The sequence below is a fragment of the Diceros bicornis genome, chromosome 7 (assembly GCF_020826845.1).
Source record: "Diceros bicornis minor isolate mBicDic1 chromosome 7, mDicBic1.mat.cur, whole genome shotgun sequence".
In the NCBI taxonomy this organism is placed as follows: Eukaryota; Metazoa; Chordata; class Mammalia; order Perissodactyla; family Rhinocerotidae; genus Diceros; species Diceros bicornis.
Genome location: NC_080746.1, coordinates 41,687,159 through 41,701,455, shown reverse-complemented (window position 1 = coordinate 41,701,455; position 14,297 = coordinate 41,687,159).

The following is a 14,297-nucleotide window of genomic DNA, read 5'->3' as shown; positions in this document are numbered from 1 at the left end:
ATCAGATACAAGCAGTACCAGCTCGTGTCTTGTCCTCTCTTACTCACTTTAAGTCAACATTAAAGCAAGGCTCATTACAGCTCCACTGTCTGGAAAGAGTCCATAACCCTAACAAACAGTGAGCTACTTCGATTTTATTGAAGAGAGAACTCATAAGGGAGAGAAGGAGACATTGGGCATACAGTGTCTTAAATATTCATTCCATTTGTCTCTTCTCCCAGATTTCCCTGGACTCGGACTTGAACCATTTCTTCTTTACTTATCCCTATTAGCAACCCAAAACAGCCTAAACCAGCCTTCTGAGCTGCAGAATCTTCCTCCAGCGTTTCTTAATCTCTCACTATGTTCTTCACCATTGCAGTTCGAGATTTACCTATTGTTGAATGTGTGTGTAAACGTGAGTGAGAAATTCTAATGGATAGGCTAAGCCAGCAATCAGCTTGGAGGATTCTGAGTAAATGGAAACAAAAGGCATTAAAGGCAACAGCTAAAAAACTTTTTTATAAAAAATATTGAAGAAATAAAACTTTGCACATAAAACAACCACAGAACTTAAACCAGAGAGCCTATAAAAGTGTTGAATTGAAGAGTACAAGTTAAGTGAGGAGAGATTTCATAGAAGAGAGAACTGGAGTGTTTTTTTCCCAGTAAGGTAATCAATCTATTGATTCATTAAATGTCTACTGTGTACCCAGCAGAGTCTTGTATTATGAACAATCACTACCACTCTCTATTGCAACCTATACATAGACATACATACACACACACACACATTAGTACATCAGTGCACGAATCAGTCACATAATAATCCAAATATGGTGATTAAATCACTACTAGCTTATGACAGAATGCGATAAAACTTTCTACCACTGATTGACCAAGAACCAATTTTCCCTTGGAGAAAAATGAAATCATTTGCTCCCAGATAAAACAGAGATAAGCCCTAAAATGTTAGTTTTCTCCCTTATATCGTCCGCAATCCAGAAAATAACTACATCTACAATCTATGGTAGAGATTAGAAGGCACAACAGTTTCTAATCATTTCAAATAAAGAATATCACAGTTTTGTGTTTTCAGACTTAAATTTAGGAAATATTCACTAAAATGAAAAAAAAAAGTGGAAAAACCTTGAAACTCAATAGTTAGCAATTTAATCTGAAATAATATTTGTTTCCTCCTTGCATCACAGGTAGTTCGATTGAAATTAATATGAAACAATAATTTAAACTGTTTACTCAGAAATTTTGCATTAAACATCAATTATGTACAATGCTCCATGTAGCAGGTAAGTTAATAGAGTACATAATTTGATACTTAACATTATTAAAATAACATAGGGATCAGCAAACTACTGCCTGCTTTAATAAAGTTTTATTAGAACATAGCCACACCCATTTGTTTATGTATCATCTACGGCTTTTGTGTCCCAACAGTAGAACTGAGTCATTGTGACAGGGATCATGTGCTCACAAAGCCAAAAATATTTACTATCTTGCCCTTAAGGAGAATGCTGCTGACTCTCGGAATAGAAGATTCCAGTGTATACTTTCTGTGTGCTTCTTTAGAATATATTTTGAAAATAAAGCAGAATAAAGTCCGTGAAGGATTGGATGAAGCAAATGAAGGAAAAAGAAAAATTAAGAATGGCTCAAATTTTTTGCCTAAGTAATTGGATGGAATATGGTACCATTTACTGAGACAGAGAATATCTGGGTGAAAAGTAAAACTGTGTGTGGGGGAGGTAGTGAGTGGAATGGAGGTGATGGAAATCAATGGCTCTATTTTGAAATGATCCTCTCTGTTCACAGCAGTACTTCATTTTCTGGGCCCCTGAAGTTTGTTTCTTTGTATGTTTTTATCTGTGATGTCTCTTTCGTCCAAATAGTTACACACACTATGGTGACATAATACGGTGAAGTACTTAGCAGTCCCCATTCTGGAGCTAGACTCACCTGGGTTTGAAAGCTGCCTTCAGCAATACGAACTATGTGATACAGGGCAAGATTCTTAACTTCTTTTTGCCTCAGTTTCCTCATCAATAGAAAGTGAAATAAAATAATATCTGACTCAAAAGTGTTGTTATGAGCTTACAATGAGTTAATATTTGTAAAACAGTAAGAAAAGAAAAGCATTTCATAGGTGTTAAATAGATAAGTAAAATGGAGCATTATGTAGGTTTTGCTTTAACGCCGAAGAAAAGTTTCCATGAGTAAAAGCAAAATTTACTCTGCATGGAGAAGCAGGGGGAAAATCGTGGCTTAGTTTTAGGTGCCCTGGACAAGCATAGGTTGGAGATCAGTCCCTGGTACTCTTAACAGGGCCCAAGGCTGCTGCTTAGAAGGGTGGCTAGTCATAGGCATAGCCGTGAACCTTGTCATCTTCCACTGATAGTTAAGAAGAGCAAGATTCTTGTGTTTATTATGAAATTGTTATTCATTATCTGAAAGCTATTATTATAGCTGCTGTTTAATTTGTTTCTACTAACAACTAGGTCCCTGATGCCCATTCCCAATAATTTTCTCATCCATCTCCCAAAGGTAATCACTATCTTAATTTTTATGATAATCATTTCCTTGTTTTTCTTTGTGGTTTCACCTCCATATCATGCATTCCTATTAAAGAGAATAGTTTAGTTTTGTGTTCCTAACTATGTAGATGGAATTATGCCACGTGTATTCTTTTGAGTCTTCCCTTCTTGCTCACCCTTATGCTTGTGAGAATTACCTACGCTGTGGGTACAGTTCTGTTCGTTCATTTGCATCACTATATAATACTCCATTACGTATTCGTATATACGAATATATGTATATATCAGTTTGTTTATTCCAAAACTGATGGCTATTTTAATTCTTTTTAGTTTTATGATTATTATAAATGGTGCTTCTATAACGTCATTTTCCTTGTCTCTCCATGAATATAAACACACATTTCTGTGAGTATATTCATTCTCGGGAATGGACACACATTATCATAGAATATACCTATCTTTAATGTATTAGAAAGCTAAACTGTTTTTCCAAAATGAATGTACCGCCAGCAGTATCTGAGAGTCCCTTTTGCTCCAGACATTAATCAATACGTAGTATTGTTCACATTTATAATTATAACCATTTTGATGGTTGTGTAGTAATATTTAATTGTGGTATAATCTGAAAGCCTCTCTACTTTCTAGAAGCTGTGGTAAATAGAGAAAGGCATTGAGTGAGGGGGAGATGTATTTTTTGGAGCTGACACCGTGAAGCAATGCCTATGGCAGAAAGCTAATGGGTAGAGAGAGGCTGAAACTGGGAGGGAAAAAGGAGATACTGGATGGAGCAAGGGCTGGAGGGGATTTGAGGAGAAGTTCCTGCCTGAAGCGAGAACACATCTTGCACTAAAATAGGAGTGAAGAAGAGTCAAGATAGGTGCAAAGGCAGGGCAGGGAGTGGGAGTGAGGAGATGGAGAGACAAGATGAAACTGAGATTTCCTGACTGGAGTTTCCTATTTTACCTTTAGAGAGTAAGTCATCTGCTAAGAGGCAGTAAGAAGGTAGGTGATAGAGGTTAGTGAAATGAAATAGCTTCCATGGGGAACTGGAGAGAGAAAGCTAAGTATCTTTTTATATCCAGCACATAATACATCACCTAAACAATTTGAACACAGCTAGAATAGGACTTATAAAACAAATCTGAAGTTGTTAATATGTCTATCTGTCTCTCCTACTGCACTCTAAATTCCTCTAAGGTGGGGACTATATCGTATTTCCTTTCATATCCCCAGGGTCTATTATAATTTCTGCTGTCTACTAGGTATTTAATACATTTTTGTTAATTAAAATAGATTTTTATAAAAAAGAGGAAGTTCTATATTAAACCACTTCTGTAATTACCCTTAGATATGCCTGGGCATTTCTGAAGAAGGGGTAGGGAAATGCCACCAAGAATTTATTTGCTTGAGGTACTAAAGAACTTCTTGGGATTGCAGAGCAATCTGGGCATGCAGAAGTTGGAGCTGACCTGAAACAAAAGAGAATACTGTTCTTAGAGCTGCCATCAGAAGTAAAGCAAAGGACTGTTCCACAGTTAAGTGAGAGAAGAGAACCTGATAGAGGATTCAGGAGATTAGTCTGTGAGCATTTATAAACACTGTCTGGGAACACCCAAAATTATTTTGTGGAAGTAGCAGAGGTGGTTTCTGCAGATCAGATAAGAGAAGGCTCAGGAAATACTTCTTGTCTTTTTAAGATAAATATCATTGATCAAGATGGTGACACAGCTTGTTCCTGACTTCCTTCTTCTCACAAGAAGACCAACAACCAAATATCTGTGGATAAGACACTGGTGTGAAAATTCCAGAACCTGGGGTAAGGTTGACGTATTCCCCCAGAACACAGAGATTGAGAAAGACCGCATTAGAAGAGTAAGAGGAGGAACTACACTCTGACCGCATCACGCCTCACCCAGGCCAGCACAGCGCCACAGCAAGAGGGCCTTGTGGGCCTGTGGTTTCTCTAGTGGGAAGAGAGAGCCCAAGGTGGACATCCAGCTCCCCTAGCGTTGTGAGACACTTCCTGAGAGGCCCACTCGGGTCTTACCTCATGGAGATCACTGGGGGAATCTGTGGGACTCGACCACTGGGGATCAGATAGGGACAGAGAAGGGTTTGGAGGCTTACAGCAAGCAGCACTTAGATCCTGGTGGACCATGTTCCCGCTTGCAGCAGTGCCCAAACAGAGATCCCAGCCAGTGTCTCTGTCCATCTGCACAGTCGAGGGTGGCCCCATCTGGCCATCTAGCAGTTCTGCTTGATTTGGGTTCCCGGTCAACAGGCTATACTGGCCATGGAGCCCTTTCTACCACCCCACTTGGCAAATTTGCAATCTTGCCCAACTCCTGAATATAGCCTCCAGTCCCACATGACTAGAGAAACTGGGCAGCCATGGAGCCTATCCTACAACCCGCTTAGGCAGAGAGCCAAGCCAGCAGTAGCCTCTGGCTGATGAGCGTAGCCTCTGGCTCCGTGTTAACCAGGGAGCCTGAACAGCAACCCTGGGCATCCTTGGAGCCCAGACTATGGTACTCTCGAGCTGCAGAACCCAGCCTACCACCCAACCCAGCCACAGAGTCTAGCCTACAGCCTCACCAGCAGTGGAGCTCAGCACACAGCCCCGCCCAATTGCTGAACATGGCTTGTGGCCTTGTCCAGGTAGGGAGCCCAACCAGTGACCTCGCCGAATCACAGAGCATAGCCTTCAACCCTACTTGATCAGGGAGCCCTGACATCCTGCCTGACCACAGAGCATAGTCTCTTACCCCACCCAACTGCAGGATACAGTTGGAGGCTCCTCCTGACCAGAGAGACCAGCCAGCAACCTTGCCGAACAGCAGGGAACAACCAGTGGCCTACATGATCATGAAGCCCAGCTTGCAGCCCTGCTCAACTTTGGGCACAGCTTGTGGCCCCAACTGGTCACAGGGCACAGCCTGAGGCCCTGTTCACCCTCAAAGCTCTACCTGAAGCCTCACCTGAACATGGAGTCCAGCCAGCAGCACCATCCAGTCTGAGACCAGCCTGAGACCTCACTAAACTGGGAGAATTTTTTTCATTTCATTCAAGTATCCATATAGATACATTACCTGTCATCAGAATTAGTTTTTATCACATGAAAAACCAACCTATGGTTTTCTGATTGTGGTATCATATTGAATATGAAAATATTCCCCCATTTTAATTACTGCTAATAAAAAGAAGTGTTCTACTTGACAAAGCTGTAACCTCACTGTAACAGTACCCCCAAAAGCTAGTCTCCAGTTGTGCCTTAAAGATGGCACAGACATGTTAATTATGTTCTTTACAATTTGATTTATATATTCACACATTCCAAATCAACTCTATGCCATGCACTAGGTAAGCCTCCATGGAAGATATAGAAATGAAGCAGAACCAATTTTCCCTCAAAAATACTGCTAAGAAAGATAAGGCAGGTACAGAAATATCTGGAACACAAGCTAGAATGTGATGGGACATTTTTGTTCTTAGACCTTCTTGTATAGGAGCCAATTTACTCTAATGTGTTTCTATGACCTCATGTATACCTCATTCATCAAATGTACCAGAAACCATTTTATTTTACCTCACTTCAAGATCTTCTTCATTCAGAATAGGAACTTGTGCCATCAACTATAAATATATATCTTCCAAAAATTAGGTTTTCATAATTAGGCTAAACACACACCCTTTTCATGCCTCTTTTCCCACCTCACCTCAGGACCTCATAGTATTAACTTACAGATATTTATGTACTTGCCTGAAATATTTTATATATATGTAGCCATTGAGCAATTTAATTTCACAAGTTGTGTCTTCCACTTATCTTTTAAAAAAGTTATATAAAAGATCTCTTGAAAAAAATAATAAAAAGTCTAATTTTTCAAGACATCTGAATTGACAATACACTCTAATGATTAAATGACTCTGTTCTGCCTTCCCACAAGATATTGGAATTGCAGTTAACTTGAATGCATCAATGCATAAACAATGACTAAAATATACAAGTAATTCCAGTGGAATTGCTGTGTTATTCTGTCCCACAAACATCATAAGTGAATTTAACAGCAGGTGTTCAAGCAGTATTGGCACAATTATTCTTTTATATATTACTCCTCTGAATTTAGTAACATAAAGTCATAAAAAGTATATCTCTATCATACAGATTCTTCATAGTGATTTACAAATTCTGTTGTGAAAATAAATTATCCAAAGTTGAAAAATGACTAAAGAGTTTAAAGCTAAGGGTGAAACTCTAGGGCCCTGAGTCCTATATTCTCAGATCTACTTCAAATGGACATTAGTGCAAGGCAGTGACAAGAATATAGGATTTATTCATTTATTTTGTTTGTTTGTTTATTGCAGTAACATTGGTTTATAACATTGTATAAATTTCAGGTGTACATCATTATACTTCTAATTCTGCATAGATTACATCATGTTCACCACTCAAATACTAACTACCGCCCATCACCACCCACATGTGCCGAATTATCCCTTTGGCCCTCCTCCCTCCCCCTTTCCCCTCTGGTAACCACCAATCCAATCTCTGTCTCTATGTGTTTGTTTATTGTTCTTATTATCTACTACTTATTGAAGGAAATCATGTAGTATTTGACCTTCTCCCTCTGACTTATTTCACTTTGTGTAATACCCTCAGTGTCCATCCATGTTGTCACAAATGGCTGGATTTCATCATTTCTTATGGCTGAGTAGTATTCCATTGTGTATATATACCACATCTTCCTTATCCATTCTTCCCTTGATAGGCACTTAAGTTGCTTCCAATTCTTGGCTATTGTGAATAATGCTGCAATCAACACAGGGGTGCATGTATCTTTACGCATTGGTGTTTTCAAGTTCTTTGGATAAATGCCCAGCAGTGGAATAGCTGGATCATATGGTAGTTCTATCCTTGATTTTTTGAGGAATCTCCATACTGTTTTCCATAGTGGCTGCACCAGTTTACACTCCCACCAGCAGTGTATGAGAGTTCCCTTCTCTCCACATCCTCTCCAACACATGTTGTTTCCTGTCTTGCTAATTATAGCCATTCTGACGGGCGTGAGGTGATATCTCATTGTAGTTTTGATTTGCATTTCCCTGATAGTTAATGATTTTGAACATCTTTTCATGTGCCTGTTGGCCATCTGTATATCTTCTTTGGAGAAATGTCTGTTCAGGTCTTTTGCCCATTTTTTAATTGGGTTGTTAGTTTGTTTGTTGTTGAGATGCATGAGTTCTTTATATATTTTGGAGATTAAGCCCTTATCAGATGTATGGTTTGCAAATATCTTCTCCAAATTGTTAGGTTGTCTTTTCGTTTTGTTGATGGTTTCCTTTGCTGTGCAGTAGCTTTTTAGTTTGATGTAGTCCCATTTGTTTATTTTTTCTGTTGTTTCTCTTGTCCGGTCAGACATGGTGCTTGAAAATATGTTGCTAAGACCACTGTCAAAGAGCATGCTGCCTATGTTTTATTCTAGAAGTTTGATAGTTTCAGGTATTACATTCAAGTCTTTAATCCATTTGGAGTTATTTTTTGTGTATGGTGTAAGGTAAGGGTCTACTTTCATTTTTTTGCATGTGGCTATCCAGTTTTCCCAACACCATTTGTTGAAGAGACTTTCTTTTCTCCATTGTATGTTCTTGGCTCCTTTGTCAAAGATTAGCTGTCCATAGATATGTGGGTTTATTTCTGGGCTTTTGATTCTATTCCATTGATCTGTGTGTCTGTTTTTGTGTCAGTACCATGCTGTTTCGGTTACTATAGCTTTGCAGTCTATTTTGAAATCAGGGAGTGTGATAACTCCAGCTTTGTTCTTTTTTCTCAGGATTCCTTTAGCTATTTGTGGTCTTTTGTTGTTCCATATAAATTTTAGCATTCTTTGTTCTATTTCTGTGAAAAATGTTGTTGGCACTTTGATAGGGATTGCATTGAATCTATAGATGGCTTTAGGAAGTATGGACATCTTAACTATGTTAATTCTTCCAATCCAAGAGCACGGAATATCTTTCCATTTCTTTGTGTCTTCTTCAATTTCTTTAAGCAATGTTTTATAGTTTTCAGTGTACAGAACTTTCACCTCTTTGGTTAAGTTTATTCCTAAGTATTTTACTCTTTTGGTTGCAATTATAAGTGGGAATGTATTCTTAATTTCTCTTTCTGCTACTTCGTTGTTAGTGTATAGAAATGCAACTGATTTTTGTATGTTAATTTTGTATCCTGCAACTTTACCGTATTTGGTTATTACTTCTAAAAGTTTTTTGGTGGATTCTTTAGGGGTTTCTATATATAAAAGCATGTCATCTGCAAATAGTGAGAGTTTCACTTCTTCCTTTCCAATTTGGATCCCTTTTATTTCTTTCTCTTGTCTGATTGCTCTGGCAAGGACTTCCAGTTCTATGTTAAATAGGAGTAGTGACAGTGGGCAACCTGGTCTGGTTCCTGTTCTTAGAAGGATAGCTTTCAGTTTTTCATCATTGAGGATGATATTAGCTGTGGGTTTCTCATATATGGTCTTTATCATGTTGAGGTACTTTCCTTCTATACCCATTTTATTCAGAGTTTTTATCATAAATGGATGATGTATCTTGTCAAATGCTTTCTCTGCATCTATTCAGGTGATCATGTGATTTTTATTCTTCATTTTATTAACGTGGTGTATCACATTGATTGATTTGCGAATGTTAAACCATCCCTGCATACCTGGAATAAATCCCACTTGATCATGGTGTATTATCTTTTTAACGTATTGTTGTATGCGATTTGCTAGTATTTTGTTGAGGATTTTTGCATCGATGTTCATCAGTGATATTGGCCTGTAATTTTCTTTTTTTTGTGTTGTCCTCGTCTGGTTTTGGTATCAGGGTAATGTCAGCTTCGTAGAATGAGTTAGGGAGCTTCCCCCCCTCCTCAATTTTTTGGAAGAGTTTAAGAAAGATAGGTGTTAAGTCTTCTTTGAATGTTTGGTAGAATTCACCAGGGAAGCCATCTGGTCCTGGACTTTCATTTTTGGGGAGGTTTTTGGTTACTGTTTCGATCTGCTTACTGGTGATTGGTCTATTCAAATTCTCTATTTCTTCTTGATCCAGTTTTGGAAGGTTGTATGATTCTAAGAATTTATCCATTTCTTCCAGATTGTCAAATTGGTTGGCATATATCTTTTCATAGTATTCTCTTATAATCTTTTGTATTTCTGAAGTGTCTCTTGTAATTTCTCCTCTTTCATTTCTGATTTTACTTATTTGTGCCTTCTCTCTGTTTTTTTTTTTGGTAAGTCTAGCTAAAGATTTGTCAATTTTGTTGATCTTTTCAAAGAACCAGCTCTTGGTTTTATTAATTTTTTCTATTGTTTTTTTAGTCTCTATTTCACTTATTTCTGCTCTAATTTTTATTATTTCCCCTCTGCTACTGATTTTGGGTTTGGTTTGTTCTTCTTTTTCCAATTCCTTTAGGTGCATTGTTAGATTGTTTATTTGAGATTTTTCTTGTTTGTTGACATAGGCCTGTATAGCTATAAACTTCCCTCTTAGAACCACTTTTTCTGTATCCCATAAATTCTGGCCTGTCGTATTTTCATTTTCATTTGTCTCCAGGTATTTTTTGATTTCTTCTTTGATTTCTTCATTGACCCAGTCGTTGTTCAGTAGCATTTTGTTTAATCTCCATGTATTTGTGGCTTTTCTGATTTTCTTCCTATATTTGATTTCTAGTTTCCTACCGCTGGGGTCAGAAAAGATGCTTGGTATTATTTCAATCTTCTTATATTTATGGAGACTTGTTTTGTGGCCTAATATGTGATCAATCCTAGAGAATGTTTCATTTGCATTTGAAAAGAACGTGTATTCTTCAGTTCTTGGATGGAATGCTCTGTATATATCTACTAGGTCCATCTGTTCAAGTGTGTCATTTAAGGCCTGTGTTTCCTTATTGATCTTCTGTTTGGATGATCTATCCGTTGGTGTAAGTGGATGTTAAAGTTCTCTACTATTATTGTGTTACTGTCTATTTCTGTTTTTATGTCTGTTAATAACTGCTTTATATATTTAGGTGCACCTACATTGGGTGCGTAGATATTTACAAGTGGTATATCCTCTTGTTGGATTGTTCTCTTGATCATTATGTAATGCCTTTCTTTGTTTCTTTTTACAGTTTTTGCTTTCAAGTCTATTTTGTCTGATGTGAGTACTGCTACCCCAGCTTTCTTTTCATTGTCATTTGCGTGTAGTATCTTTTTCCATCCTTTCCCTTCCAGTTTGTGAGTGTCTTTAGGGCTGAAGTGTGTCTCTTGTATGCAGCATATATATGGGTCTTGTTTTTTTTATCCCATCAGCCACCCTAAGCCTTTTAGTTGGAGCATTTAGTTCATTGACATTTAAAGTAGCTATTGATAAGTATGTACTTACTGCCATTTTTTAACTTTTTTTTTTTCTCTTCATGTTTTAGTAGTCCTTCTCTGTTCCTGTCTCCTGCTATACTTTAGTTTGACCTCTGTCTGAAAGCTCTACTCTTTAACTCCCCACCTCCCTCATTTTATGTTTTTGGTATCATATCTAACTTCTTTTTGTGCATTTATATCCATTACCCTCTTATCATGGAAATAGATAATTTTTCCTATTTGTGGTTTTCTCTTTTCCCCTTAAATCAGTCCCTTTAACATTTCTTGTAGCACTGGTTTCTTGGTGACACACTTCTTTATTTTTTGCTTGTCTGGGAAATTTTTGATCTCTCCTCCATTTTGAATGATAACCTTGCTGGGTAGAGTATTCTTGGCTGTAAGTTTTTTCCTTTTAGCACTTTAAATATATCATGCCACTCTCTTCTAGCTTGTAAGGTTTCTGCTGAGAAGTCAGCTGATATCCTTATGGGGTTTCCTTTGTATGTAACTTGTCTTTCTCTTGCGGCTTTTAGGATTCTCTCTTTATCTTTAATTCTGGACATTTTGATTATGATGTGTCTTGGTGTGGGCCTCTTTGGGTTTATCTTGTTTGGGGCTCTCTGTGCTTCCTGTACCTGGATGTCTGTTTCCTTCCTTAGATTAGGGATCTTTTCGTCTATTATTTCTTGAAATAGATTCTCTGCCCCTTTGTCTCACTCTTCTCCTTCCGGGACACCTATAACATGGATGTTAGTGCGCTTGATGTTGTCCCAGAGGTCCCTTAGACTGTCCTCACTCTTTTTAATTCTTTTCTCTTTTACCTGTTCAGCTTGGGTAATTTCTTCTAGTCTTTCACCCAGCTCGCAGATCCGTTCTTCTGTATCCTCTACTCTGCTTTTGAGTCCTTCTAGTGAATTTTTCATTTCCAGCATTGTATTCTTCATTTCTTTTTTTTTTTTATAATTTTTATTTATTTATTTTTTCCCCAAAGCCCCAGTAGATAGTTGTACGTCATAGCTGCACATCCTTCTAGTTGCTGTACGTGGGACACAGCCTCAGCATGGCCGGAGAAGCGGTGCGTCGGTGCGCACCCGGGATCCGAACCCGGGCCGCCAGCAGCGGAGCGCACACACTTAACCGCTAAGCCACGAGGCCGGCCCTATTCTTCATTTCTGATTGGTTCTTTTTTATATCTTCCATTTCTTTGTTGACATTCTCACTGAGTTCATCTATTCTTCTCCCCAGATCAGTAAGCATCCTTAACACTCTTTGTTTGAACTCTCTGTCAGGTAGGTTGCTCATTTCTGTTTCGCTTAGTTCCTTTCTTGGGGTTTTGTCCTGTTCCCTTACTTGGAATGTGTTCCTTTTCCTCCTCGTTTTGCCTCTTTCCCTGTGCTTGTGTCTACGTATTAGGTAGGTCTGCTACGTCTCCTCCTCTTGGATAGGTGACCTTATATAAGTGACGGTTTAGGAGGCCTGCATTGTTCTTCCCTCCGTTCTCAATGTTCCAGGGGTGACCCCTATGTGGGCTATGTGTGTCCTTCTGTTGTGGCGTGTTTGCTCTCCCTGTAGACACCCAGAGATGCTGAGTTATGCTCCAGGCCAGCTATTGTAATGCTCAGTTGCTTGTAGTTGTTGTGGGCCCTTCAGTCTCTTTATCAGGTGTGGGGAGCCCCAGCACAGTTGGCTGCAAGTTCTAATACCACATTTGTGTTGCAGTATTTCTTTTAAGTGAGCAGGCCCCCAGCGTGGCTGGTTGTTAGGCTCCGGGGCTTACAATTGCTATAATCCTCCAGCTTTTAGGTCTCTTGTCAGCTCTCTGAGGATTGCAGCTGGGTGGGGCCGGCCTCAGGCACAGGAGCACCCAATTGTTTCAGGCTTTGGAAGGTGAGGCAAACCCCCTATGTAGGTCTTTGAGAAGCACAAGTCTTCTGCAACTGACAAGCCCTGCCGCCAACAGGTCCACACACACAGTCAACACAGTCCTGCCCTGTGTGCATGCCCTGACCTCCTGAAGTGGACCCAGTCTCTCCTTGGCGGGAGCCCCACACACTCCACCACTGCCCCACACTCTCCACCCACTCCTTGTGCAAGCCCTGCCCCACTGAAGTGGGCTCAGTTGCCATGCTGCAGACAATCCAGTCAGCAATCTATGTAGGCCCACAAGTTGCCCGAGGGCTTGTTGTGCGGTGGAGCCAGTCCCTAGGGTGGGCTGCCCACTCTGGTGGAGCTGAATTAAATCAGTGCTCTAGTGGGGGGGGCAGACCTGGGCTAGCAGGCCCCAGGGAGAACTCCAATGGCGTCTGTGTCAGCACACCCACACCAGGCCACAACAATGGCCGCTGCCAATGCCCCCGTCCTTGGAGAGGTCTCACCTCTCACTGCAATGCACTCAGAGCCTATCAGGTGAGTCTCTTTTCCCCAAAGCACTGTGTACCTTTCTTTCTGGTGATTTTAGGTTGCTTTCTGAAACGGGTGAGTTTGCACATGGGCCCTTTAAGAGCTGGTTTTAATTTCTTTGTGAACCAGCTTTTCTGGGGGTGCTCCCCAATGTTTTAGTAGCAGGCAAAGTCAGGTATTATGCCACTCATCTCGATTGTGCTGGGTCCACAAAATGCCCCCAGTGGGTGCGCTCCCCAGCTCAGGGCCCCGCTGCTCCAGGGAGTGCTGAAGACCTGTGGGCTGCTCCCGGGTGGCCGTGAGGCACTGTGGCTTGTGAAGGAGGAGTTTTTCCTCTCTAGAAGGGAGTTTCTGCCTCTTCCATCTCAATTAGGATTGTCCTTATTTGCAGGAGTTCCTCTTATCCAGTTTTCAGTTCTGTCTCAGGGGTAATTTTTCCACAAGTAGTTGTAAATTGGCTGTGTCCGCAGGAGGAGGTGAGTTCAGAGTCTGCTTATGCCGCCATCTTGACTTTAGTCTCCAAGATTATGGGATTTAAAATAGGAAGTCTTGGGGCCGGCCTGGTGGCGCAAGCAGTTAAGTGCGCATGCTCCGCGGTGGCGGCCCGGGGTTCGCTGGTTCAGATCCCAGGCGCGCACTGACGCTCCGCTTGTCAAGCCATGCTGTGACGGCGTCCCATATAAAGTGGAGAAAGATGGGCATGGATGTTAGCCCAGGGCCAGTCTTCCTCAGCAAAAAGAGGAGGATTGGCAGATGTTAGCTCAGGGCCAATCTTCCTCACAAAAAATAAAATAAAATAGGTAGTCTTATATGTGGGCCACACAATCTGGCAACTCCAATAGCTTTCAGGAGCAGAGCAAGAAGACTGTCTTGAGAGAGTGGTGAGATAGTTCCTCTGCTTAAAATTAACATCAGGGAAGATTTTCTGCTTAGGTTCAAAATCTGGAACATCCTGTGCAATAAAGAGGCCATTAGTGTGGGCCATGGAGAA